Genomic DNA, 27,436 nt, shown 5'->3' with positions numbered 1-27,436 from the left:
TTTCAAAGTATGCCCACAAGAACAGTCACCCAGCCACCCACACTCCCAACTGAGTATATGCAGTAAGACGAGGGAGACAGAGACAGCTAAGAAGAGTCAGAATTTAAGTCAGGTTGAAGTGCAATGCCAGTTCATAGATAGCACATACTTGCATGTTTGATTAGGTAGTCAGGAGCCTGATGTTTTCATAACTTTCACCAAGTACTTCTGCTGCCAAAAAAGGCTTTGTCCTCCTCTTGAGAGCTCTGCTGCCAGTGGAAGGAACTGGCCACAGCAGTCTCCACCTAACTGTCTTTAGTTTCTGTGAAGGAGGAGCTGGCTACCAGCAGGGATTCCTAGGGATTCCTAGCTGCCAAAGGGAATGGAGGACAGCAGTGAACTTGACTATCTTGTAGCTGGGGGGACCGTGGGCAACTGTGGAATGAGAGATGGCAGCTTTTTATCCTTGGTAACCTGAGCAGCCAGAAGTAGGGAGCCAAGTCCAGGTAATTCTGGCACTTCTTTTTTTAGGGCTTGAGCACTGTTGCCCACATGAATGTGTATGCATCTTCCACCACGTTGCCTTACTTCAACAGACAGCCTCACATTTACACTTAATTTATTCATATAAACACACCTACCTAATATAATGTACTAGATTTTCTTAACAATCAGTATTTGTTGCCTTTTCTCCTGTCCTCCCATCCCCCAGTATTAACCATGATATTTATCTAGAAAATTGTGAAGTTAATGTTTGCACTGATTTTTCACTTGTTTCTTAATTTTTGTACTAAATACCAATAAATTCCCAAGTCATTTAAACAAAATAAAAATGAAGGGCATTGGGAGTAGTAAGAAATGCTTAAGCTGTAAGGAAAAGAAAGGATGGAAAGAGGAAGTGCCATGACTCTGTGTGTGTGATGAGGTAGATGTGGATTATGTATCAGTCTGTGGATAAAAACCAGAGCAGACTTAACTCTCAGAGTAAACCCGATAGCTGGACTCATAGAACAAAAACATTTCAAACCTCATAACTTAAGTTATGCTCAGAAAAGATGAAGGTATATGTGCACACAATTAATTACATCAGCAACCCCACACATTCACACGTTACAGTAGGTAGTTATGCATACAAATACTCAGTAATGCACCCAATTAGCTAACATACATATCAAATCATAGGATTTCCTTTCTTTCAACTAGCTGTGCATTGTTTGCAGATATCACTAAGGAGATGAAGGGTTGAAGATTTAAACTCGTTGTTCCCAGATATTACCAGAGCCAAAGTTAGAACTGGGATCCTTGTGGTCCTGGCAGCAGTTCTACTAATGAGCCAAAATTTCAAATTAGCAGAAGCTTTGGTATGGTTCTCAGTTGGAAAGTTTTCTTTGCAAAATTTAACCTTGGAAAGGAGTGCCAAGTACCAAAAAAGACACCTGCAAGTGAGTTGCAATGTGCAGATGTTTATCTCTGCTATTATCCCCATTCTACCACTGAAGAGTGGAGAAAGGTGTCAGGTAGTAATTTCTTCTGAGACATCACAGGAACAACAAAAAGATAATTGGGCTACACATCTTTGAGTTAGTGCTTAATCCTGCTTTGCTGTTTTGCTTTGATTAGAGGTCATTTGAAATTATTTGCTATTATAATTGCACACTTATGAAGTTCCCTTTGAAATAAAAGTGTGTGGTTTTTCTTCTTTAATGTTTTTATATGCATTTACTTTTTTATCTAAAGAAAATGCTTTTAGCCTATAGGCAAGTGGTGAATATCTTTAAAGATGTATAGCTTTAATTTCTCTGTGTCTCATTCCCTCATCTGCAAAAATGGGAATATTAATACTTCCTTCAGTCTTTGGTCTTCTCTGTTTTGACTGTATGCTCTTCAGAGCCAGGACTGCTTCATGCACATGTGATTCAGCAACTAGCGCAATGGGGCACTAATCTCTGTTGCAGTCTCTAGGTCCTACTATAATAAATATAAAATAATGGGAAGTCAAACTCAGTTCTCTCCAAAAATCACAGTAAGACTCCTTTTATTCCAACATGGAGTGCACAGTACAGGCTTCCTGAACTTGTGCAAAAATTAAACACTTTTTCCATTCAGAGAACATTATCAAATCACCTGAAGACTTGAGACAAGACAACACTTTCTGTATATACAGACAAAGAATTTCATCTTAATCACTGGAGCCCCAGAAAATGAATCAGAGAAACCTGTGAGTTAGAGAAATGTATACATCTTAAAATCCCCCAAAGGAACAATATCATACTTAATAAAATGTTTAGACTAAAATTATAAACTAACAATAAAAGCTACAGAACTGTCTGGAATACAGATCTTGGTACAGAGTTATCAGAAAGTCAGTGTAAAGTACCTCTTAGTCAGGTATCTATTTATAATAAATTCAAGAAGTTGCAATATTATATACTCCACAGGACTTACTTCACTCCTTACTTTCCTTAGTCCATTTAAACTAGTTATATTGGCTAAGTGTCCCAAGTGTCACCCAGAAAGAACAACTTTCACTCTTTTGGGGCCAGTTCCAAAATATCCAGTTTGGAATCAAGTATATAAGTTTTCAAGGTTATTTCTGGACAAGCAAAACTGAAAAGCTCCAGCTTTAAGTATTTTTGGTCTTGGTGTAATTCACTGAATAGCTCTGCCTTGAAGTTCACTAGAACTCAATTTTTAATCAGTAGGAGCCAAGTTCTTAATATAGGGATCAAGTACAAATCTCTTACGCTCATGACATAGCTTAAGAAGCACTTTTTGAGTGGCTTTGAGTTATGAAACAAACAGCAGAATTGGATAACAAACAGAAGACATTCATATGCTACTGGGGTGATCAGTTACCTACACTTAGTATGTATAGGTTAGTTTAAAATTTGTATAGAAAAAGTTAATAGAAAATTATATCTTATAGACTTCTAAAGAATAATGGCTCTAGAATCCTAGTGATTACCTCTCTAGTAATTTTTACAAGATTTGTCCATAAGATATACATTAATAAATAGCTTATTACATGGTATCATTACTTGGTAAATCATTTTGGGATACAATTTGTATCCAAGAGGCTATAATATATATATATGTATGCAGTACTGTAAGGCTTTTCAGTTACTATCTAGGTAGGCTGGAGTTAAACAAGTGATTTAGAAGCAAAAGACTCCATATTCCATTACTAATCCCATGAGCAATCCAGCGCCCATGGGAAAATATTGATACAGCTGGGATTCTGGGATTCCTAGTAGGAATCATCTTGCTGAAAAATTGGTAGCATTGACAGTTTGGGAGCCCAATGGGAGAGAAAATAAGCCAATTTCCATCTGGCAGCATGGGAGTCTTGTTGCAAACACTGCAAAGAGTCTTCAGGCTGTTTTAATAGTGGTTTAACAAGCAGAAGGAAAACTTAATTTAATGTTAAAAAATTAAACACTGAAATTCTCTTTATGATTGTTCAAGTTAGTATTAAAATAGGATGGGGACTTTTTACAGTGTCAGACAATGTGCTTCCCACCAGAAATCAATTATTTAAAAAGGCTTATTTTTTTTAAATATTCAAATACATTTCACAGTTTGTTCATAGAGGGGAGTGTTCTTGAACTCTGGATTGTTGGTTTTAACAAATTAGGCACCATTGTCTTTAAATGCCTGAAATTATTCTAAAATCACACACCCATTATGTTGTCTGCTTTCTTTGTTTTCAACTGCATTTAACTCTGTCTTATTATTTAACAATATGACTTAGAAAGGAAGATGTCAATAATTCAATTTATTTAACCTAAGGAACAAGAATTAAAGGGAGGAACAGAATAACTATATAAATATTCATAGAAAATAATAAAAGGAAGAAAATAATTTGCATTGAGAAGCCACAAATATAACAATAAAGGATTAAAGTTGAAAAAGGATAAATTTAACTTGTATATTAGAGAAAAAAAAGTTTCTGAGGGAGGTAAGGACAATTGGACAGAAAGGATGTTTTCCTTGAGTCACAATCATTAACGGATATAAGGCACCCAAACTAGATAAGTACAGTACAGCATATAGAAAATATCATCTTTGATTGTTTCTGGACAACTAAATAGGGCTCTTTCAACCCTTCCAGCTATAATTTGTTGGCTATGGTAGTCTCCGCCTTTAAATTAAATTTAAAAAACCTTGTTAGTAAAATAGTCAACCTATCTTTTTAAAAGTCATTAAGATAATTAGGATTGTCAAAAGACTACATTTTAAGAGAGACTGTCAAGAATTGAAGGCACACAACTTCACCTACCTTAAAACTGCCCTCATCCAATGGAGAGCATCTTCCAGATTCTAGGAAGTAAAACCCCTGCCTGCACCTCCCCCTGCTATGGGCATGGAAGGCAATGAAACCTGTGTGGTACTGCCATGTAGGGGTGAGGCAGGTTATAATGAGTCCACAAAGGAAAAGGTCCACCACTTCTTGCCCATCAATGGTGCTATGCTCTTTGTGTGCCCCCTCTCCACCACTGCGCAGGTTGTTTTGTTCGGAGGTGGGGGGCTGGCTGATCTAGAACTACTGAATATGAATCCACCACCTAAATATCTGGTTGGAGGGAAGATACACCTGCTGTAATAGCCAACATAGCCTGAGAAATTCAGTATTAGCCATAGAGCGGCTCTGTGGGATAAGAATTTCTTTACCCAGTTGCTGTACAAAACACCACCCCACCAATCATAAGACTATTTACTTGGACTTCATGAGGAAATCAGAATTTTGCTCTATTTGTTTAGTCAAAAAAATAGTTCAGCCACTTCACTACCAAGAACATGTAAAAAATCAACTGCAGCTATTTTATCAGTCTCTGAAAAGCAAAATTGTGCTCTTCCCCAATGCATCTGTAACAGCACCAGCTAAATGAATACTATTCCCAAAGCAAGGTTAGCATTAATGGCTAGATGATGCTGAACAAAGATGAGTTTGGTAGGAGTTGTAGTCATGAGGGGCTGGTGTATTTTGTTTATTAAAATGAGTGTGTCAATTTCAGCTCTATCTAAAACACAAGGAAAGATCAGTGATCCCCTAAATGGGGTGGAGGGAGGAGGGAAATAAAGACCATCCCTTTAAAAAAAATCAATGGAAAAACTTCCAAACTATTAAAGGAAAACAGGTTCTCATGCCTCTAGGATTGCACTTTAAAACACACACAAGCATGCACAAAAGATAAAATAAATTAAGCTATGGAATACTTATAGTGCTATCAAATATGACTGATTAATCAATATAAAAACAAGAAGTTAAACTTTTGTGTATGTGTTTGAAACAAAACAGTGTTGTCAATTCTTGTGATTTTTAGTGGGGGAGGGCGAGGGGGGAGTTAAACCCCAGCTGTTGGAATCATATTACATGGAAATATCAGCTTCCAGGGTTTTGTTTGTTTGTTTTTTAAATAATTTTCTAGCCCTTATGCTTGCAGAGAAAAGCTTCAAAACATGATGCAAGTGCACCCAAATGGCTCAAAAGCCAGAAGGCAAATAAAACATACTCAACATTCATAATTTTTAAGACAATCTCATGTTTCATGAACATTTGGAGTTGGCAATACTGACACATTTCTCATTATTTGTGTTGAAAACCAGTTTGCGCTCAACTCAAACACCCTTTGGTAACCCATCTCATTACATTTAAAGATTTGTCTATGCACCATAAAGTTTGTATGTCTGCAACAATACAGACAACAGATCCATGAAATGTTTTTTGACAAATAGATTCCTTACTAGGCACATTAATACAGAACTTTGAGTAATAATTCATTTGAACTACAATACAGAAACATATTTCCTGCTCCCCTCAGAAGCAATGCAAAGGCTTGCGAGCGTCAGGGGTAATGGAGGACATGAGGGAGAGGGAAGTAATCTGGGATGGAGCCTGGTAGTGAACTTGGAGGGTTGTTGAAAAAGGATAAATTAAAGGGGGGGGGGGAAGGGATTGGAACTGGGTTTTTTTGAGGGTGGGGGAGGGATTCTCAGGAAGTTGGGGAACCTCCCCTATGAAGGCCCTAGCTGACCCCTAGCCTTTCCCATTTGGTCAGGCAAATCTGCCTCTGTCCCCATGTGCCCCTGCACCTGCACTTCCCATTCTGCTAGGCATAGCAGCATCATCCCCATTTGTCCCTGTACCCCCACCCCCATTTCCCATCCCATGTGCTGCTGCACCTCCTCTCCCCCAACCCCCATGTGTCCCTGCACCCCCACTCCCATGTAGCCTTTGGCTCAATGCTGTCACCCCACTAGCTCCTGTGCCCCTGCTCCAGTCTGTTTCCCCCACCTAGCCCTTCTGAACCCCAGTCTGTGTGATCCCCCAGCTATGTGCCCTACTCTGTCCATCCCCCCATATCCCATGCCTCCTCGCTTCGCCCTGCCAGCAGGGTGCTGTGAGGAAGGCAGCCTACCTCTCCCTCTCCCTGGCTGACTGCTCTAGCCCATGAGCCCACTGCTCTCTTCTGGCACTACCTGGAGGGTGAAAGGTGTAAGTGCAGCTTTCCTTTGCCTTTCTATCAGAATGTGCAAGGCAAAAATGTGCAGGGGACATGACGTCTGTGCTTGTGCAGTAGTGCAGAATTACCCCCTGGATAATATGTGTGAGGCAAAGGGGGAAAAGCTGCCACCAGCATGGTGGGGGTAGCTATCAGTTGATTTTGAATAGCCAGACATATGGGCTATTACAAGAGCTCACTGCAGAGCTACATGGCTGAGAGAGGCTTTGAAAGAGCACGTTATTGGTCAGCCACAGTAGTGTTCTTTGCTGGAATGTTCTCTGGGCCTGGAACTTTTGGTGCTGCTAAGAATTGTGTAGTGTTTGCTGTACATTTATAAATATGGCTGGGTGTTTTCCTGAAGCGATGAATTCTGTAGTAGTTGATGTGCATTTACAGGTATTTGCTTTGACTACTACTAGGCATTATGCAATATTTGTCGTGAACTAATAAAAATAATTTGATTCTCCAAAAAGAGAACTTTATTGAACAGAAAAAAAAGCAGTGCAGAAAAATCAATGTGCAAAAAACTCCATCGCACTGTCATACGAAGTTTTAACATAACTTAATGGGGTGAAATGAAAAAAACAGAAAGGAAGTAAATATTTATGCCCATTTGAGTAAACAAATGTAACCCATTGTGGCTACACATACACCCGTCATGGTTCTCACAGGTCATTGTGTGTGAAGCTGTGGTTTTCCTTGATGTCTCCCGGCATGGAATGGTAGGAGTAATGATCAGGGGCGGCTCTAGAAATCACGCTGCCCCAAGCAGCGCGGTGCGCTGCGCCGCCCTTCCCCGGTCCCGCGGCGGGTCCCTTATTCCCGCGGCTCCGGTTGAGCTCCCGCTGCGGCAGGTCGTCCGGAGCCCGGGACGAGTGGACTTGCCGCAGGCATGACTGCGGCGGGTGCCGTGGTCCCGCGGCTCCGGTTGAGCTGCCGCAGTCATGCCTGCGGGAGGTCCAGCCGAGCCGCGGGACGAGCGCCCCCTCCGCAGTCATGCCTGCGGCAGGTCCACTCGTCCCGGGCTCCGGTCGACCTGCCGCAGCCATGACGGCGGCAGGTCCGCCGGCCCAGACTCCCGCCCTCCCCGGCGGCAGGGGACGCCCCCTACATTTTGCCGCCCTAGGCACCAGCTTGTTTTGCTGATGCCTAGAGCCGCCCCTGGTAATGATGCGTCACGTGATATGTTGTGGTCGTGTAGGGAGTTGTGACCATAGAGATCACCAAGGGCTGCAAAGGGTGAGGAGTCTGGGATTTTTAGAGCTGTAGGTCAACCAGGGTCTGCAGCATTTGGATTTGTTGCCTGAGAAGACCCATTATATCCCAGTGCATTTCCTGCTCTTTACCATGCTGGGACTTCTAGGCCTTTTAACTGCTTCTTTCTCTGTGCTGTTGGTTACATTGGTCCTCCAAGCCCTTTGTCCAGGGCCTGGATGCAGCATGGGCTTACACGATCTCGCCTATCACAACAGAAAGAGAAACATACATTTCAAGAATCCCTTCCCTTATTCCCATAAATGCTTTTAATAAGAAATACTTATTGACACATCCGTTTTGGAGTGCCTTGGCACAGCACTGCTCTCCAGCCCCAGCCATCGTGAGTATGGAGAGGAAGGATTTCCTATTGTATGAAGCTATAAAATGTTGGTCCTTATTTCACGGGCGTAGGTATAGGGAAATGGCACAGAACATTGGCACTACTCTCCACAGGCATCAGTGATATCTCACTCCTGAAGGTCACAAAGATACAGAGACAACAGCTGCTGCTGGTGTCCTGAGACTGCCAGGCCCGTATGCTGCTAGGTTGTTTACTGCAATGGTGCCAGCTGAATTTATCACAGAGTGGCGTGGGAAAGTGTCACACTGCAAAAGAAGAAATAAGGCTGCCATCTCCAAAAACTTTGGGAGGATGGCAGAGTATCTCCATGAAAGTTTCATCGAGATCTCTCAGGAGGGTAAAGGAGCCATCCCTATTCACACAAACAAAGTGCTCCTCGTGCCCCACCCCCACCTAACAACATGGGAATAAAAAGCTGATGCCAACTCTACCTCTGTTTGTGGTACCTTCTACCTCTTCTCGCATGAGTAGACCAATGACAAGTTGATGCCTTTGCGTTAACATGTGGATGGACTGGGCCATTTTAAAATTTAAAACACTGTAAAGAAAAATGCATGCGCATACTTACCTGATGTCCTTTCCCCTTCATCAGGCTCATCTGTGCTTGCCTGGTGGGACTGGCTAGACTGTGGAGGGGTCTCAAACAGGTCCTGGCTAGTGGCTTGGTTGCAGTTTCCCACTCTGTCTCCCTCCTTCTCCTCCCAGTTCTCGGCCGGGGTCTCTGTCTTGGGCTCCTTTGAGGTATCCACAGTGGTATGAGGGGTTCTGGGGTGAGGTCTCCACCAAGCATAGTATGCCAAGTGTTGTATAATCGCCAAGTCTGCAGCACAGCACTAGATTGCCAGGGATACCACAAGGCCAGGGAGAGCAAAGTTCCTTCATTTTTACGAGTCACTGCTGCTAATTCCTGTCATACCCAGATGGAATCTGCTCATATATGTTCACATTTCTGCAACTGGTCCATAGCTGTGCCTACACAGCCTTTTTCCCCCCACAGGCCCAGGAGATCCAATACTTCCTGTCTACTCCAGGCAGCAGCAGTTGAAGATCAGTTGGACAGTTGCACACAACAAAGATGAGCTGCTAGGTGTGTTTACCAAGCTAGGCCATCAAAAAAAGGCATTTCAAAATCACATGAGGTACTTTAAGGGAGGAGGGCTGGCTTCCAGTCTCTGTAACCCCTGGGCAATGGAGTTTAAAATTGTGAGCAGAATGGTCACTGTCACAGGGAATGGGGCATTATGGGACAGCTGCTGGAGGACTGCTAGGGTCAACACAAGACATGGTGCTATGCTGCTAGGGGAGTTAGTTTTACTGTATGACTATAATGAGGCACTCATGTCAGATGGTGATAAATATCAATGCAGACATGTGCACAAATAGGTTGTTGCAAGGCTACTTCCGCTGACCTACCTTTGTAGTGAAGACCAGGACTTAATCTATATTCCATGTCCTCTTATCTTCAAGTGCTCTCTGCCCTACCTGCTACAATTTCTGGATTGAAATTAAGTATTTACTGAACTCCTTGGGGTGAAAAAGAATCAGAAAGGTCCAAACATTACACATCATCCCCCATATAAAACACTTTAATGGTCTATTGAAAGTACATTGAAGTCAATGGGCATCTAGCCATTGACTCCAATGGGTTTTGGATCAGGCCTATAGAACACTGGTTGCACTATAACATGCAAACTACTTGGTATCCAAGGGCAATCTCATATGGACACTAAGGATTTGCATTCATAAACACTTAGATTTCTGTGGCGTATGACAGGAATTGCTCCCATAGGAAGACATTACCTTCCAAGTTGAGTTATCAAAAACCCATTCACTGCCTTTGGCATAATTGTTAAGTAATGTGCATTTTGTGTATGAAATAAAATAGAAATGCTGACAGGCTAGCATTTATGGCTGCTGACACAAACTTTCTGAACAGAGGCTGTGCAAGTTCTGCTGACATAAACCTTCTCCTTAAGAACAGCTGCTGTTGCCTGCTAATTTCCACACCCTCCCCCCTCCGCCTCCCATGGAGTAAATCCCAAGTGCTGGCTGTGTCAAAGTGCTGTAGCATCTTCTACTGAAACTTAGTTATGTTACAGATGTAAACATATAAAAAGACAAAAATGCATCCTTTCTGGTTTCACTCTTTTCTTTTCAGACTGTTTAATAATCCTACACTGAGGAGTACTTGGATAAGGTGAACAGCTGCCATGTAAAATTCTTTCAACACATTATATCTATTCTGTCTGAAGTGATAAGCATTCCTGATAGACAAGATAGAGCCGACTTTCTTGGCATAAACTAAGGCACCATGCACTTGGTGATTAGCAATCGCTACCATGGGGAGGAAGTGTGACTGGAGGTTGGTGCACAGGAGTTCTGGGATCTAATCTGGGTGAGGGGTCAACATCTTAAATTTAAAGGGAACTTCAAGAGTTTTGCTGATTTGGAGCCTTAGCAACTTGATGAGTAAGGTGCTAAGTGTCTTGAACTCCCATTGAAAGCAACAGGATTGCACATGTATCATGGAGGGCCTAATTTGACTTGTAAAATGTTTCTTACACATGACCCATGATATGAAACACATTACATAGGTTTATATATTGCATGGCCCACCGCAATTACAAACAATATAAGACTAATATTTACATTTAACAAATAATACGAACAGCAAATACTACCCATGTAAAACACGACTGAAGTGACATACATTTTGGAATTTCCTGAATTTTGTGTACTTGATTTATCATCCTTATTGTTGATATTAAGAGGCTGTTGGCTCCCCTCACTCCGTTCTTATTTAAGAAAAAAATTATTCAAGGCTATCTGGCTCGAGGAGCTTACAAATGTGTTCAGTGACCTTGTAAATACTTTGCTATGGATATAGCCAGTTTGGGAAGATTACAAACCTCAACCTCTCTCACCAGCATAGCTTGCTAGCTCCTTGCCACATGCCTAAGCTTAAAACTCCAACTCAGGCAGCAAGTCAGTCTGAAGGTATTAATACACCATGAGCCAGGGAAGAGCAGAATCTAGGAGCAGCAAATTAGGAAGGTCTGATGTGAACGGATTTTAAAAAACCTAATCTTTGGGCTTGGTTCTTGTGTCATTTTTTTCAGCTAGATATTGCAGAAAACGGCGCAGAGATGGAAAATTTTCATCCTGCTTAAAAAGGGGGGGTAGGCACAAAGTGTCTTTCTTTCTTTCTTTTTTTACACAGCAGGTAGAGTCCACTCTCTTTAGAGCGAGCCATTGTCATTGGGGAGAGTATCCCCTGGCCACCTGCTCTTTATGGTCTTTCTACCACAATGTTTTTTAAGACTGGTATCTTTGAAACTTTTTGTATTTCTAACATTTCAAAGATACTAAGAAAGAATGGGAAATGTTGCACATCTCTTGGTTTCCTTCCATTGTGTGAAGTCTGTGTGTTGGTTACCTAGGAAACTGCTGTAGTATGGAATTGAACTGGCTGTCATGACAGTCAGAGTGCTTTCTCAGAGAAAATGATGTGCACAAGTGATGCACAAAAATTAAAAGCCTGACGACATCTATTTGTCAGAATAATGAATAGAGAAGCTACTGCTCACACATACTCCCCATTCATCCTTGCATTGATGTGGGAGGGAAGTAGGGTGGGCTAGAAAGTATTAACTATTAGATGGATATAAGCCTATGAATCCTGCACATGATGTAAAACTCACCCATCCTCCTTTCTTTCCTGGCAGTGAAATTACCACCAACACAAATCTCTGCGTAACAGGCCTCTTAGCTCATAAAAAGAGATCTCACATGCAGTTCTGAAGCCTCACTTTCTCATTTGTTTTACATTGTTGGACATAACAGTGGCACTTTAACTGGTTCTGATGTTCCCCAATAATTCTGCTCTTTCCTCTGTCTGAACGCTAGTGGTAGACTCCTCCTCCCTCTCTGAATCCTTGTTCTAACCAATTCCTACTCTCAAGGCAGTGCTACCCCAGTGGCAGGTTAGTCATCACCATCAGGAATACATGAAAGCTACTCCCCATACAGTTAGAGACACATGCACTCCAAGTATTATAGTATACAGCCACTGTAGGCAGTGAACATGCTTTCAACATGGAAAAGTTCCAAAGCAGTTCTGTATCTTCCCCCACCCCATATGAGGTTTTGTTTGTTTTGCACCTAGAGCACCTTGTACATAACCAATATGCTACATGAGCAAGTGAAAAAATGCAACTACTTAAGTGTGGTGTTTAGATGTGCTTGTAATTATTAGAACTGGGAGCACTGGCTGTTGGGAGTCTGAAAGGACAGGAAACAGGAAGGAGGAGTTGAGGAGGCAGAGTGACAGTTACAGAGGGTACAGCAGCAGCTTGGCAAAGAGGTTTCCACCTTAAAAATAAAGTCCTGTTGAAGTTTGTTAGTACCTTGCCTGGTTGATACAACACTAAGGTGTGAGGAAGATTGTGCTTACAATGAGCTCTTCCCAATTATGCTTGTGCATTTGATTTATATTTAGATATTTTCTTTGAGCCTAGGACGCAAAGTGGTTTGAGAAAGATGTGATAAGAAGCACTAGTCACAAGGAATATTGGGCCAAGTATTTAAAAAACCGCCTTAATTTTTACATTTACATTTTGGTATCCACAGTCATCTGCAGATACTAACACAAAATGTTATAAATTGTGTCTGCACCTCATTACGTTTGCTGACTCAAGGTATGTTTAAAAATTTGCCCCATTATGTTTAATGTGCCTCTTTCACATTGCAAAAGGATTTCATTGCTTGCATTTTCTTGTAACTTTACATAGGTGACATTCTATTTTTTTCAATCCATGGTGCTATTTGGAATGTTATTCCTTTATTAATTGTTACTAACCTGCACATTTCAAAAATCCAAAACTGTGCACAGTGTGGCTAAAAATCGAAGAGACAATTTTACCCTTTCCCTAACTATATAAGAATCAATTCGTCCCCCAAAAAACCAGAAACCATCTCCCTCTCTCTGAAACTATTTATTGGTTGTATTCTTTCCCCTGCCTCTACAAAGTTTTTAAAAAAATAAATTGCAATGATCATACTTCCTCAAAACCTGTTTCTCTTACCCTCGAGTCCCCTCATTTGGGTAACTCAGCAATGAAAGGAGAGGTTACCCATGCAAAATGGATGCCAGTATTTTATTTTCCTTCAGATTATGCCAATATTTGTAACAAACATAACAACGTCCAGGTATATGTGAATACGTTAGAAGATTTAAAATAACAAGGTAGTTGACATTGAATTTTACCACATTTAAATCAAGAGAAACATTTCCCCCACAAACAGGCTGCAGACATCCTACATCTCTCAAGGCAAAGTAGATATTCTTGTGTTTGTGAAAGGGAATTTTCTGTCCATTCCTTACACTGGTTTTCAGTCACTTTGCCAAGTCAAGCCACCCACCCACCCATTCCTTTAGTCTCAGACTCTTTAGATCTCGCTGTTTGGTTTGTTCCCCCACCCCCTCCGGCATTATCATTCTCGGAACCGCATACTTTAGGATTTTGTACAAGAACTATAGTGCCCTCTTGTGGCATTTCAACCTGAGTAAAACATTCATTTGACAATCATTGAAGAAATATGAAATATAAATACATTTAATGTCTTTAATGGCTATGAATTTGAGTCCATTTTAGAGGTTCATATTATAGAACACTTTTAAGGGTTAAAAAGTCCCAAAACAATATATTGACGACATGAATCTCTGGTCATTTAGCTAATACGCATTTTGTGAGCTAACACACAGTGCTTGGAAAACAAATTCAATTTTATTATACTTACTACAATCTCCAGGGTAGAGCAGAGCAGAAGGAATGGGCTCAGTTTGACAGCAAAATTACTGTATGGTCTGACTGTTATTTACGCAGTGCTACTGGTGCCTATCGTGATTATTTGTGATGAGGTCAGAGGGCTTGATGCTCCAACATACTTCTGCAGGCAGAGCGGGACAAACAGCAGCAAATCTGAAAAGAGACGAGGGAAAGGCAAAAGGGGACACACTCCCTCCATCTATGGAAGCCCCTCTTTAGGCGCTCAGTGGACATAGGAGCTTGTAGGCAAGGAAACTGGGGATAGACCAGCTCAAAAGATAAATGGGGACCTAGGGAACTTGCGAGGCAAACAAACATTAAGAGATAAAAGACAAAGCCGAGCCTTTGAGAGCAGATTAGCTTCCCAGTCCAACCATTTCAATTTTTTTTTAAACATTTTCAATGACTGACTAATATTTTGGAGAAAGGAAGTCTCTGTTACACATTCAACACCCCTGAATCTCAAATTCAGATGCACAAAGCATTGGCAACACATTCTTTGTGACATTTACAAAGACCAGACTTGACCTTTTAGTAAAGAGAGCCAGGAAATCCCACCTTCCTCTTCCCAAACCTTTCACCCACAGCTTAAAATAACCACTTTTTAGCTCTGCTTACACATAATAAAGAAGCTAAACAAAAAGGCACAAACCCAAGTAAAAAAAAAAATCTTTTGCAGAACAGTTTTAAGGTTCAGCCCATGGTCAGTGGGGATGGTGCATGTACTTTGCTCCAGCTCCAGGAGGTGTTAGGCCTCAAACAAGCAAAGGGGCTCCTGGAGAGCAAGGGGTGTGGACTGCTGCACCTCTGCTTGACAGAGTGCAGAATGCACTTGCCCTCCCTCTGCTGAGAGTCAGTTCCATTGTCAGTACTGGAGTAGGGACAGAACACTGCTAGCACCAGCAGCCTAATGCAGTTGTTACACTCAGGGGAGCACAGGCTGCAGTTGTGCCTCACCCTGCACAGGGAAGAAAAAGGAAATGCGCCTTTTATTGTCCTCTGGTCCCCTGCTAATATTTGCGCCCTCATGCAGGACTGGGTATAGTCTTGCATTAAACATATTGATCATTATGTTCTAAAGACAAACACAAGCAATAGGTATTATGTGAAAAAAAACCAACCAAACCCCCAAACCCCACATTATTAAAAAGTACTCCTACTACATTTTCCAAGAGCTTCTAGTCTTGCCTTAGGCACCACCAAGTTCAGATTTCCTGGGAATCAGAAGGAATGAATAGTTTCCTTTTAGGATTTCTTTGCTTAAGGAATGCTGTAGGAAAAGTTATAAAGCTATCTTAAAAACATTGCTCTGAACTACTGCAGAGTAGGAAAAGGAAGCCTCCTGTGGCTGGTCTTTATTAAGGGGAAGAAATCAGTTCACAGAGTAGCTTTGGAGCTCTGCTTGCACAGAACACAGTTAAGGGTCTTGCTGCTTTTTATTTTGCCTCTGTTCAGGATCGCTGAGAACAGAGTGATGCAAGGGTTTGGTTTACTCCCCCACCCAGAATCTGGATGCAAGTAGGCCTTAATTTTCCCTGCTGTGCTGTCTCCCTGATGGTAAGGTGATGTTGACCATTTGCTCTTTTGGCAAAGCTGAAGCTCCTCCCCGTTCCAGGGCAAAATCAGAGTCCAAATGAAAGCACAAATCAGATCCTTTGGCTCAATAGTCATTGGCCCTCCCTAGGCCGAACAGTCCTTGTAGTTGGCCCTCCTAGAACCCAACAACCATTTTTGCATTTCCTGTGCTGAATAATCTTTCACTCCTCTATGCGATGGTCTTCCCCTTTCCCTGTCAATCAGTGGCTAACTACAGTCTGTATTGCAGGGTTTGGTGGTCCTTCAATCTCCTGGCCTTAACCGTCATTTTAAACCTTTGGTGCATGGGTTTCTGCATCTCCATCCTAGGGGGCATTTTGGGGAGGAGGGAGTGTGCTCTCCCCCTCTACTATGAGATCCAATATCACGAGGCAGTGTTTGCCCCAACCCAAGACTGCCTTTTTCCTCTGTTTCCCAAAGCCACCTCATGTGATGCCTTTTTCTGGTCACATCTTCCTCAGGCCTTGACAGCCAAATGCCTTGCAAGCTCCACTCCCAGCTCTGCTGGCAATCACATTATCCCTAGCCCATGGTGAGCTTCCTCAGACAGCTGGATCTACCTCCTACTGAAAGCAGTTAGCTTTCTGAATGCTGTTTCCCCATTGGCTTTCCATTTCTCTCAGCCCCCCTAGCCTATTGTATTAATTCCCCCTGCAGAAGGGAGCAGCTTTGGAAAAATATGCCAGAGATGGGAAACCACTTGGACCAGCCCTTTAGGAAAGAACAGATTCTTCTCTTCCACAGAGAAATACAGGTTGCGGAAGGGGCCTGGAGAAACTCCACTGGTCTGTCCAAAACACTGTAGGGGACCGGTCCAGAGGAGGGATTGATGCCTAGAAGATATCTAGGACCAATTCAGCAACACTTGCTCATATGAGAAGTTAGCTTATCACAAATCTCTACCATCCAGGCCTGTGAACACTCAGAATTAGATTGCAGCGCTAAATAAATCTGTGCAGCATTTGATTAATGGTAAGAACTCAGCTTCCCCCCACCCCAAAAAAAAAAAATCCCAATAGCAACTGTGAAGGTCTCAGAATAAACCTCCACAGGAGGCCTGAATGCAAGTCAAAATGGATCGGACCTAAATCCTTACTCTCCTCCCTGCACTGTTTTTCATCCCTGACATAATTACAGATCACTGGGGAGAGAGGAATAAAACCAGCCTAAGGCTGTCTCAGACAATTACACCAGTTATTTCAAACAGAACAAAAGAATGTCAGGGTTGACCATACCAAATGCTGCTGAAAGGCGCAAGGAAACCAATAAAGAAAAGAAACACCCCATCTACATGAGCACCATAAACTTTTGAGCAATGTTGTTTCAGTACAACACTGAATATAAAATCTAGATAAATTCCTCAAACTGGTCAAATTGTACCATATGAGAATATAATTACAGTATCAAATGTCTTTCCTAACATTTAAGATTAACCTACCTCCCCCCAAGAAAAAACACAATGTGAGAAAACCTGGAAGATTGTTTAATCATCCACAAAAAGGAAGCTTTGCTTTTTTTAAATGAAATGACAGGGTTTTAATCTAATGCAGGAAATAATGTGCTCATTTCTATGCAATTAATCTGCTGGCTGTAAATTAATTGTAGTAAATTAATTGTAGACAAATGATCAAACATTTCTCCAATCTTTAATATGCTTTCAGCTAAACCAAAGTCAGTCAGTCTGCACCCCACACCTCCAGCTTTCACGTAAGCCCTTTTTCCATACTATTCATTATATTTTACATGTCCAACATCTTAGATAGTTCCTTTAAAGTCTCTCTCAGTCAAAGGCCTGTACATTGTGCTGGACCACTTTCTTTTACTGCCAAGAATCTTGAATTTCTTTCCTGGCTGACAGTAATTATTCAGTTCATGGACATAAATCCTTGATGTTCTCCATTTGAGCAATTCTTAAATTCTTTGTGGATTTTAACTGAAAAAACTTCTCATTCAGTCAGTTCAGGAAACTCTGGAGACTGACAATTCAAACATCAACTTCAATTTGTCTTTAACATTCTTCACTTTTAATCCTTTCCTCAGCCACTTGAAAGCGCTCAGCAAGTTTAAAAAAAAATAATCCTGCCAGAAATGTTTTGCTTTTCTCCTCTTGCCCCAGAGGTTCCACTCTTCTATTTTCTTTCTATCGTAACGGCAAAGTCCCTTGATGAAGACTCTAGGAAGCAGTAAGCTTGTGTAGCTCTAACTGATGGTCTCCTCAAACTAAACAGCAACAAAGCTGAATGCCATTTAAACCCTTTTCCCACCTGCCCCAGGAAAGAATTTATAGGGTAGTGAATATTTAGTGATGCACACATGTAAAATGAACTGTCATAATAAAGTATCAGAGGGGTAGCCGTGTTAGTCTGGATCTGTAAAAAGCAACAAAGAGTCCTGTGGCACCTTATAGACTAACAGGCTATTGGAGCATAAGCTTTCGTGGGTGAATACCCACTTTGTCAGATGTCATACCTACGTTTTTGTCATAATAAATAAAGTCTATCACTTCCAATGACAAGCAAGAGCTCTTCATTAGTAATTAGAATCTCCAAAAGGTTCAGTACCAGCAGGTGCCCCTAAGTTTTGATGCTTATCCAACTTTCTGGAGTCTGCAGACTTGGACTGGATTTGTCACAAAAACAGGCTCTTATAATACTTCCCTTACTTTTTTCACTTCCAGCTAGGGAAGAAATGCCATTAGGACCACTTCTCTTTGGAGTAGCTATTTTGGCAGGAACCAGGAAGTGCCACAAGGAACCAATAACAATTGTATAAAAATGAGCACCACTGTTTTTGGACTCCACAGCCTGTTTATCTAGAATTCTGGGTAAAAGTGGAGGCCAGCTATTTCATTCATACCAGTTGCCCATCTCTAGTTTTATAGTCTATACACACTGTGGTATATCTACATTGCAATCATGGGGTGTGATTGCAGCTCATGTGGATATGCCTGAGGTAGCTTTAATCTAGATATCTTGGAAACCAGTAGCAGTGATACCATGGCAGCATGGCTCCACTGGCAGTGAAGATAGCTGGATTACCCAAAATAGCGAGATTAAAGCTAGTTTGATATGTCTACGCTGCAATCACACCCCGTGTCTCATGCTTATTCTGAGAAGCAGCCCTCTGAGGAACAGCAATTACCAGTTTTGCTAGGTCTAATTTCAAGTTGTGTGTGTCACGTACAATTACCCAACAGGAAGCAAAACAAAACATTATCTATTTCACCTCATACTTGATCTGCTCTTCCATGCAGGCTGTGCACTAGGCATATTTTAGCATATCAGTGATATGTAATACTTCCATTAAGTTAATAGGGAACTTGTCAATGACTTAAATGGAAGCAGGATTCAGCCCAGCTGATGATGATGTGAGGCACCGAACTGATACTCTAGATTAAAACCCTGTCATTTCATTTTTAAAAAGTCATCACATCTTGTTTATCTCTGCAGAGAAAGGTGGCTGTGCAACTTGTGCTTACAATGGGAGCAGGACTGGACTATTGTAAAACTTGTAGGTTATTTCATATATAAGATGTAAGCACAAGTTGCACAGCCACCTTTCTCTGCAGAGATAAACAAGATGTGATTACTTTCAGATTACTCATTAAGATAAGCAAGACTGATAATTTTATTTTGAGGCACTCTACAGTTATAGACTGTAGTGGTTAGTTAAGCTTACTTAGTGTATCTAATCTATCTATATATTATTGTTACAAAACAAGTCTCAAATGATGTTGGACAAAATTATCTCCATTTAATTCACATTTAACATCCTTATAACCAAAGCAAAAGGAGGAAACAAAGGCCTACTGGTAGCTAAGTAGGTCTTGGATGGAGCTGAGAGCCAACTGGAAGCAGATTTCACACAAGAGTATGAGACGCTTCAGCTTTTCCCTCCTCTTTTCATTAACAGTTCTTTAGGAGGCAATTTTTAAAGATATTCAGGAAATATGAAAAATATACTAAGAAAAGTTTGCTTTATGTTGAAGTTACTAACACTGGCACAGTTAGTTCTGGCTTTTAAAGGAGCATTGCATTGAAGCTTTCTGGATTGGAATTTTTTGCATGAGTAATTGTCCGTATTGTACTTGATGTTCCAAGCGAGTTCATGTATGATCCAACAGAGAATAGTTTTTACATGTTTCCAGCTGGACTCAGACACTTAGGACATGCAATATGAATGGGCCATTGCCTTATTTCCAGTATAACATTTCACTGGTAATCATGACTGAAATCCATAGTATTTATTATTTTGCTTTCATTCCAAGACCTCGAAGTACAAGATTCTGTCAGAGGCCTTTCAGGAGCTCTAAATTCACAAATACCAAAAGTTAGCACCATCTGTGATTAAATTTACTGTAATAAATAAAATTTGACTTTTGCACATAGGCATCATCAACCGTGCTGGAGGATTCTCTGCACCTTGAAGTTTTTAAACCACAAGTTGAGGACTTCAATAGCTCAGACATAGGTCAGGGCTTGTTACAGGAGTGGGTGGGTGAGATTACGTGGCCTGCGTTGTGCAGGAGGTCAGACTAGAAGATCATAATGGCCCCTTCTGACCTTAAAGTCTATGAGTCTTAGTGAAAGAATGCCCCTCTTTCATTTTATCATTAGGAATGTTTACACTTACAAAGTCAACAGAAGACTTATTTTCTGGGATATGACAACTAAGCCACCATTCCACCTCCACTACCACCTTTCCCTCACTCACAGCTGACATTTTATAGGAAAAACAACCCATAAACATCTCATGTTTTTCTTATATTCCATTTGTGAACTTCCAAGGTCAGGGGACATTATTTGAACCACCAACAATTCCATCCAAGGACTCACAAGCCTTTTTTCTGCCCACAGGAATCTCCTTTAACATCAAAGCTGGTTGTTGGGTAATTTCCCAACTGGGTTTACATAACCAAACATGGAGACCCAAATAAGGGTATTGGTTCATTGACTTCTGAAGCCACTTACACCTGCAATGTAAGTATTGTAAATTTTCCCACTTGTCCTAAATTTAGGAATTAGGAAATACTGTAATAAACATTTTCTAATCACATCCAGCAATGTTTTATAAAAAATGAGAAAAATTCTGTCACAGGTGGTACAATGGATTGACAGCAGCAAGGTGTTTTGGGTTATCTCAGGAATGTGAGTCAGTAATGAAAGCTGGTCACTGCAGCCTAAGGCATTCTACAGGTGAACGCTGCTGCAATAGCTATCCAGATTGCTTCTTTATGGACCACTGAACGACTTCACTGGTCTTTGGATCAGGCCCTATATGCTTTTATGAGGGGGAAGTTTTACAATAGGTTGATGGTCTGGGAAGAAGTTTCAGTGTTTGAAGGCAAGTGAAGTTGAACTGGAGAAAAGAAAGTAGGATTTTGCCTTGGAGAGTGATCCTTACAAGGAATCTGTGACCTGCAGGTAACTATAATTCATGCAGCATTCAGTCAGATAAAAGCCCTTCAGTTAATGCTTTAAATTGAAGGCCTGCAGAGGATGAAACTGCTGGAAGACCCAGATTACCAAACCGTCAAGTGTGTCTCAGTTTGTCAAATCTGTGAAGTGTAGCTAAAAGAGGCACTAGACAGTGAGGAGGCCTGTCTTTTCAATAAGCATAAGTAACAACTGAGATAAGTAGGCAATATTAATTGAAATGCCTTTTTCCAGGACGAATGTATCCAAGTCTTTTGTGTAGGTTTGTCAGGGGTTCATTCAGAATTGTTATTAGCACAGAGAATGTTAGAATACCAGTAATACTAATATGCAAAAAACCCTTAATTTTTTCCCCTTTATTAAATAAGGATTTCATCCACTATTCAGAATGTAACATCCTTAGCAGCAATGACTGTGCCCCTCCTGGAGAAAGGTCAAACTTAAAACACTAGCTTTTTATGGCCAGATTCTGCCTGTTACTTGCACTGAGTCTTTATTCTGTCAGTAATCTTCCTGAAATGACTATACCTTCTGGAAGAGTAAGGCAATACTCAGGGTCTCACCCTGAATGGATACATTTCTGGTTGTAGCACTAGTGAAGTTCTTCCACCTGAGTGGAAACCAAAGTGCTTGGGTCTAGAGGCTTTTTAAGGCAAATCTGAGTTTCAAAGGAATCAAATTTGAGGGCCAGTATTGCCCAGCGGAGCACCAAATTAGGACTCAGGAGCTGCTTTCTATTCCTAGCTCTACCACTATCCCCCTGGGTGGCCTTGGGCAAGTCACTGAACTTGTGCCTCAGTTTCCCCATCTGTAAATTAGGGATTATGATACAAAAAGTTTACAGCATAACCCTCAAAAATACATTCATATAGCAGAGAATGGTGACAGCTGCATCTACATTATACCTGGAGTAGTCACTTAAATATAGTTATATATATAAATATTTTTGTAATACCACATGCATTAGGATATCCTACATGCTCATACAATATCTTGAGTCCTGCTTGAGGAAACAAGACTTGCAATTTAAACTGTGTCAATACTGATCAGTCCCATGTCTCTACATTGACTGAGTCTTATTTTTAAAAGTTGAACATACTATTTTAGCTTATACTCTTTCTACTGAAACTTACTTTCTGTCTGTGTCACTTGCCCTCGAGGTTGTACTCTTCTTTGGACTCTGGCCCGCCAACACTTCTCCCTCCCCATATTTCTTCCACTTTCTGCTTTAGCCAAGGGCAAAGACTTTATCATTTTAAATTTAGAAGAAGCTGAAGGCATTGTTTCTCCCAAATCCAATATCCTGCTGGCATGATCTCAATCCTGACGGAGAGCAGACTGCAGCTCTTCTGGAGCAGAGCAGTGGCACTTGCCGAAGCTGGGACAGAAGGAAATATTTCACAGGGGTGGGGGAGTAACCCCTGAGCTGCCGCCAAGAAATTCTTCATGATGCAGCAGAATCTTAAGATACCTCTCATCTCCCATCATGACAGCTGGGGCTGGATAAACAAGACTCCCATTTTAGCTTTACTAAATATAAAATTAAACATAAAACGTCTGAAGGGTTGTGATGAAGTGAGGAGAGTGGAGTAGGGGAGGCAGCAGAGGCAGTGGAGAGATAAATATACTCAGTACATGTGTTTTTATTGTAACATGTACCTAAAACACAAACTCAAACCGGCAGGCAGACACCCAGAACAGGAAGCGAAATTCAAGTTAATCTAACTTTAAATTAATTTCAAAATACATTTTTTCCAAACCATGATTGGACAAAAAGCCATAAGTAGGTGTCCACCTATGCAATCTAGGGGTGTGGTAAATGATGGAAAAAGGAAGGGACGGGGGTGGGTTGTGAAATAGCAAACACTGGTATTTGTTCAATACTTTTAGTGAGATCCTGACAAAAATCTTCACTTCCCGTTTTTCAAAAAAAAAGTTCAAGCTCCACAACCATGAGGGCTCAAAAGTGAACCCTGAAGGCTCATTAAACAGAAGACAAAAAGTACCCCAAGTTCTTTTGGAAAAAAAAAAGTATACGCAGTGGTGAGCTGGAGCCAATTCGCAAGAACCGGTTGTTAAATTTAGAAACTGGTGTAGAACCAGTTATTAAAGGGGCCAGCGGGTGGGCCACATCTGGCCCAAGGGACCGTCCCGTCAGGCCTGCCTGAGCTCCCAGCCGGGGAGGCTCTCCCAGTCCCTCTCTCGCAGAGCCCCAGCACGCTGTGCCACCAACGCCAGCGCAGCTCTGCCGCTTTGAGCAGCATGGTAAGGGGGCTTGGCTGGGAGGAGGGGTTGGATAAGGGGCAGGGAGCGGTTGGAGGGGGCGGAGGTTCTGGGGGGCGGTCAGGGGATGGGGGTTGGGTAGGCGTGGGAGTTCCGGGGTCTGTCGGGGTGGTGGGGCATGGGGTCGGGGCAGTCAGGGGACAGGGAGCGGGGTAAGTTGGGTAGGGGGTGGGGTCCGGGGACAAGGAGCGGGGGGGGGGGGTTGATGGGTTTTGGGTTCTGAGGGGGGCAGGACGTGGGTTGGGGTCAGATTGGGGAGGGGAGGGAAGATAGGCACGTGGGGCTTGTACTCACCGCGCGGTTCCCTACCGGGTCTTCGGCAGCACTTCAGCGGGGTGTGTGTGTGCGTGCGTGCGTGCGCACACACATCTTCACTCGCTCTGGGTGAAGGACCTGCCGCCGAAAACCCAGAGCGAGTGAAGACACCCCCCTCCCCGCCGAAGTGCTAAGAATCCTGTGGCACCTTATAGACTAACAGACGTATTGGAGCATAAGCTTTCGTGGGTGAATAAAAGCTCATGCTCCAATACGTCTGTTAGTCTATAAGGTGCCACAGGACTCTTTGTTCCTTTTTGGAAAAAAAAAGAAAAAAAGGCTCATGATTTTTGGGAGCCTTATTCATTTTTGAACATTACAGCAGGGGTTCTCAACCTTTTTCTTTCTGAAGCTTCCCTCAACATGCTAGAAAAACTCCAGGGCCCAGCGGGGAGTGAACTCAGGGCTCCGGGCCAGGGGTGGGAATCCTTTGGCATATGCATGAGCGCCACCTCCACCCTCCACAGCAGGCCACCCACCCATCTGGGGCTGTGTTCCAGTGGCTATTCCCTGAGGGCTCTGCTGGACCCGGAGCCGCCTGGGCAGCTCTGACCAGCTGCGTGAGCAGTCCAAGGGGGCTGGGAGCTGAGGAGCAGCCACAACCCTGGCACCAGCAGCAGAATGGGGAATGCCACAGCTGCCTGCGCCATGACACCCCCAGCCAGAGGAGCAGCTGCCCCGCACTGCCTAGATCTGGCTTTCCACCTAGAACCTGGCCAGAGGGGTGGGGCCTGAAGTGGGGTGTGGGGAGAGAAGGAAGAGGAGGAGAGAGAGGGTGGAGCTGCCCCCAGGACTGCCCCACTTTGGGTTGAGAACTGCTGCACTAGAGGATGGCTACACTAGTACTTTTACTTTTTGCTTATAAGTATAATGAAAATTAAAACTACTGTCTTGGAGTCATTCTATTTAAAAAAAATCACCATAACCCCCCCACACAAGCCCGCCCACACATCAGGTTGTAAGTGCCATACTGTTTTAATTGCTACCACTCAGCATTCTCTCATACCAGCAATGCCACAGAAGCATATTAATAACACAGCCCTCCTTTTATGTTCCTTTCTCATTAAAATTTCACATCACTACATAATTCCATTACCTGTATACTGACACCAAAATGTAAAATACAAAATGCAAGTTTTCAGAAGTACAATCAACACGATCAGAGCAGAGACATATTTGAACTTGCAATACTCTCCATCCTCTTCCCTCCAGCTGCTTTCTAAGGCAGAGAGAGTAAACAGCCTTCTCCCAGCTTCCTTACTTTCCACAGCTGAGAGTGTAGGATGTTTACAGTACCTGCCACTCAGAGCTCTCAAGAATGAATCACAAGTCAGCTGGCCAAGTACAGACTTCATAACTAAAACTGCAGGAAATATATAGACATCAAGTCAAAGGAAGAAAAATATTCACTACATTTTTATACCACAAAATTCTTACACTTTAAAAAAAATTCAAGATTTGTCCTTCTTTCTTGGTGTGTGACAGGGGAGGAATAGTAGAGGAAAGTCCACAAGAACATTTAGCTTGGCATCTCCAGAGGATATCCACCATCAGTTTGACAGTTGTGTTTCAAGACTTCATGCCAGCTCAACTTCTGACGAAGCTGTGCCTGCAGACATAATATATTTCACCATTTTAATTAGAGTGCACAAAAGCATGTTAACAAAAAGAAAATACAGAACACAATACGCTGTCCAAACAGGATTCAAAGTTTTTAATTAATAGTAATAAAAAAAAAAAGAACGAATGAACTAGATGGGTTAGAGGAATGTGGAAAACAACTTTATCTACTAGAAATAGCCACCCAGGTGAGTCTAAGTACTCGGCCTACTTGCCAGGAAGCGGGATGGGAAAAATATATAGTGTTAAGTCTTGTTTGCCATCAAGGCCTGTAGTGCACATATGAGGTTGCAGAACAGGCCATACTACATTATCTGTAATGTTTTATTTCTGGAAGCACTCACTGTGTGTTAGATGATGTAAACATAAAGAGTATTCATTCATACTCATAACACTGCTATTACCAAAGAGATGAAATATGGGGAATTTTATGGATTCAGATTAAATTAACCTGCAGAAGAGAAAAATTAGCCTGTTGCTGAAGAGGCAAGAGAGGGCTTTACAATACTCTGCTTAATCAACAGAAGGTTTGAACTCATTCCAGGACTGGCTCTGTGCTAATCAAGCTGTTCACTTGTAGCAGAGAAGACTGGACGAAATTTGAAGCATCAGCATAAGGGCATGAACTATGTTTTATTTGGACCAGAGTTTACCATTCATGCATAACTCCTATATCATCATTGCATCACTTTTGAAAAATCAGGCCAGTTATTTGGCAGCCTGATTTTCCCACTCACTTTTAAAACTCGTGACCCCAGTTAAGACAGAGGTGATTATATCATCGAGAGAGAGAGAGAGAGAGAGAAAGTGGCTATAAAGTAGCTAACTGATGCTTTGGCATGAGTAGAAGGGTCACAAAATTGTGCAAATCTGAAAAGTTCAAAGGGACTTGAACATTTAGATCATGTCCAACATTTAGATCATGTACGCAAGGCCAGGTGAACTGCCTCCAGATGGGGCTAGGTGCCATTCTTGCAGCCAGCTGGCAAACGTGGAGGTACGTAAAGAATTAAAGGTTTACTGCTCATCTTAAGCTCTCCATGAGGAGTAAGTCATCTCTAATTAGCAACTAATAACACAAATTCTAAATAAGCTACTATGCAACTTTTCAATTTTGAACTCTCAGAATATATCGATTCCTAAAAATTTCATTTTAATTGTTTAATAAGGTCAGGGGTTGGGTGCCTGTCAGACACACTCGGTGAAAAGAGAAACCATTGATCCCCAGCTGGGAAGCCAATCTTTTGGGAGTGCCAGTCAACCTTTCAAGCGCAGGATGGACTGGTGCTGGACCAGATACAAGTTAAATGAGAAAATAAATAGAGATAAGCTCAGAAAAAGGAAAGAAGAAAGGGCGTAAAATGTGTAATCGGTTGCTAGGTAAAAATATGAGACTTCTCGGAATTAAATTGTCAATATGTTTGTCAGAAGGGACCACACTTCTATTAAACTGAGAAAGAAAGAAGTCAGGAAATTCAGCTGAAGATTCCCATGGTAGTTTGAACACAACTCTTTTGTTTATACATCTCTGATGGGATTTCATTATAACTTTAGAGGACAACGTTGTTAGTTCTTCCAAGGGCTCTGACCAAACAAAGAAAAAACCCCAAATCCATCAGATTACGTATCATGACATCACCTCAATAGATATAGTCTGACAGCTCCGTTATGGATATTTTCACATATCCATTGTGAATAGGGCTGTCAAGCGATTAATCACGCTGTTAAACAATAATAGACTATCATTTATATAAATATTTTTGGATGTTTTCCACATTTTCAAATATATTGATTTCAATTACAACACAGTATAGAGTGCACACTTTATATTTTTTATTATAAATATTTGCACTGTAAAAAAATTTCTTCAATTCACCTAATACAAGTACTGTAGTACAATCTCTTTATCATGACAGTTGAACTCACAAATGTAGAATTATGTACAAAAAATAACTGCATTCAAAAATAAAACAATGTAAAACTTTAGAGCCTATGCGTCCACTCAGTCCTAATTCTTGTTCAGCCAATCACTCAGACAAACAAGTTACAAGAGATAATGCTGCCCACTTCTTGTTTACAATGTCACCTGAAAGTGAGAACAGGCGCTAAAGATTCATATGTCCCTTTGGCTTCAACCACCATTCCAGAGGACATGCGTCCATGCTGATGATGGGTTCTGCTGGATAACAATCCAAAGTAGTGCAGACCAATGCATGTTCATTTTCATCATCTGAGTCAGATGCCACCAGCAGAAGC

The 27,436-nt window shown here is 41.8% G+C and overlaps 1 long non-coding RNA gene across 4 annotated transcripts in view; it reads right to left on the bottom strand.

The window, feature by feature from the left end:
- Positions 1-23,788: 23,788 nt before the first annotated feature.
- Positions 23,789-27,436, bottom strand: part of LOC120401423 — a 50,452-nt gene continuing 46,804 nt past the window's right edge. For all 4 annotated transcript variants that reach the window (XR_005596435.1, XR_005596437.1, XR_005596436.1 and 1 more), the window contains one exon: positions 23,789-25,169. This is a non-coding gene — a long non-coding RNA (uncharacterized LOC120401423). The remainder of the gene's footprint in view (positions 25,170-27,436) is intronic.

This window comes from Mauremys reevesii, linkage group 3 (genome assembly GCF_016161935.1).
Source record: "Mauremys reevesii isolate NIE-2019 linkage group 3, ASM1616193v1, whole genome shotgun sequence".
Classification (NCBI taxonomy): domain Eukaryota; kingdom Metazoa; phylum Chordata; order Testudines; family Geoemydidae; genus Mauremys; species Mauremys reevesii.
This window is presented reverse-complemented; position numbering and strand designations above follow the sequence as displayed.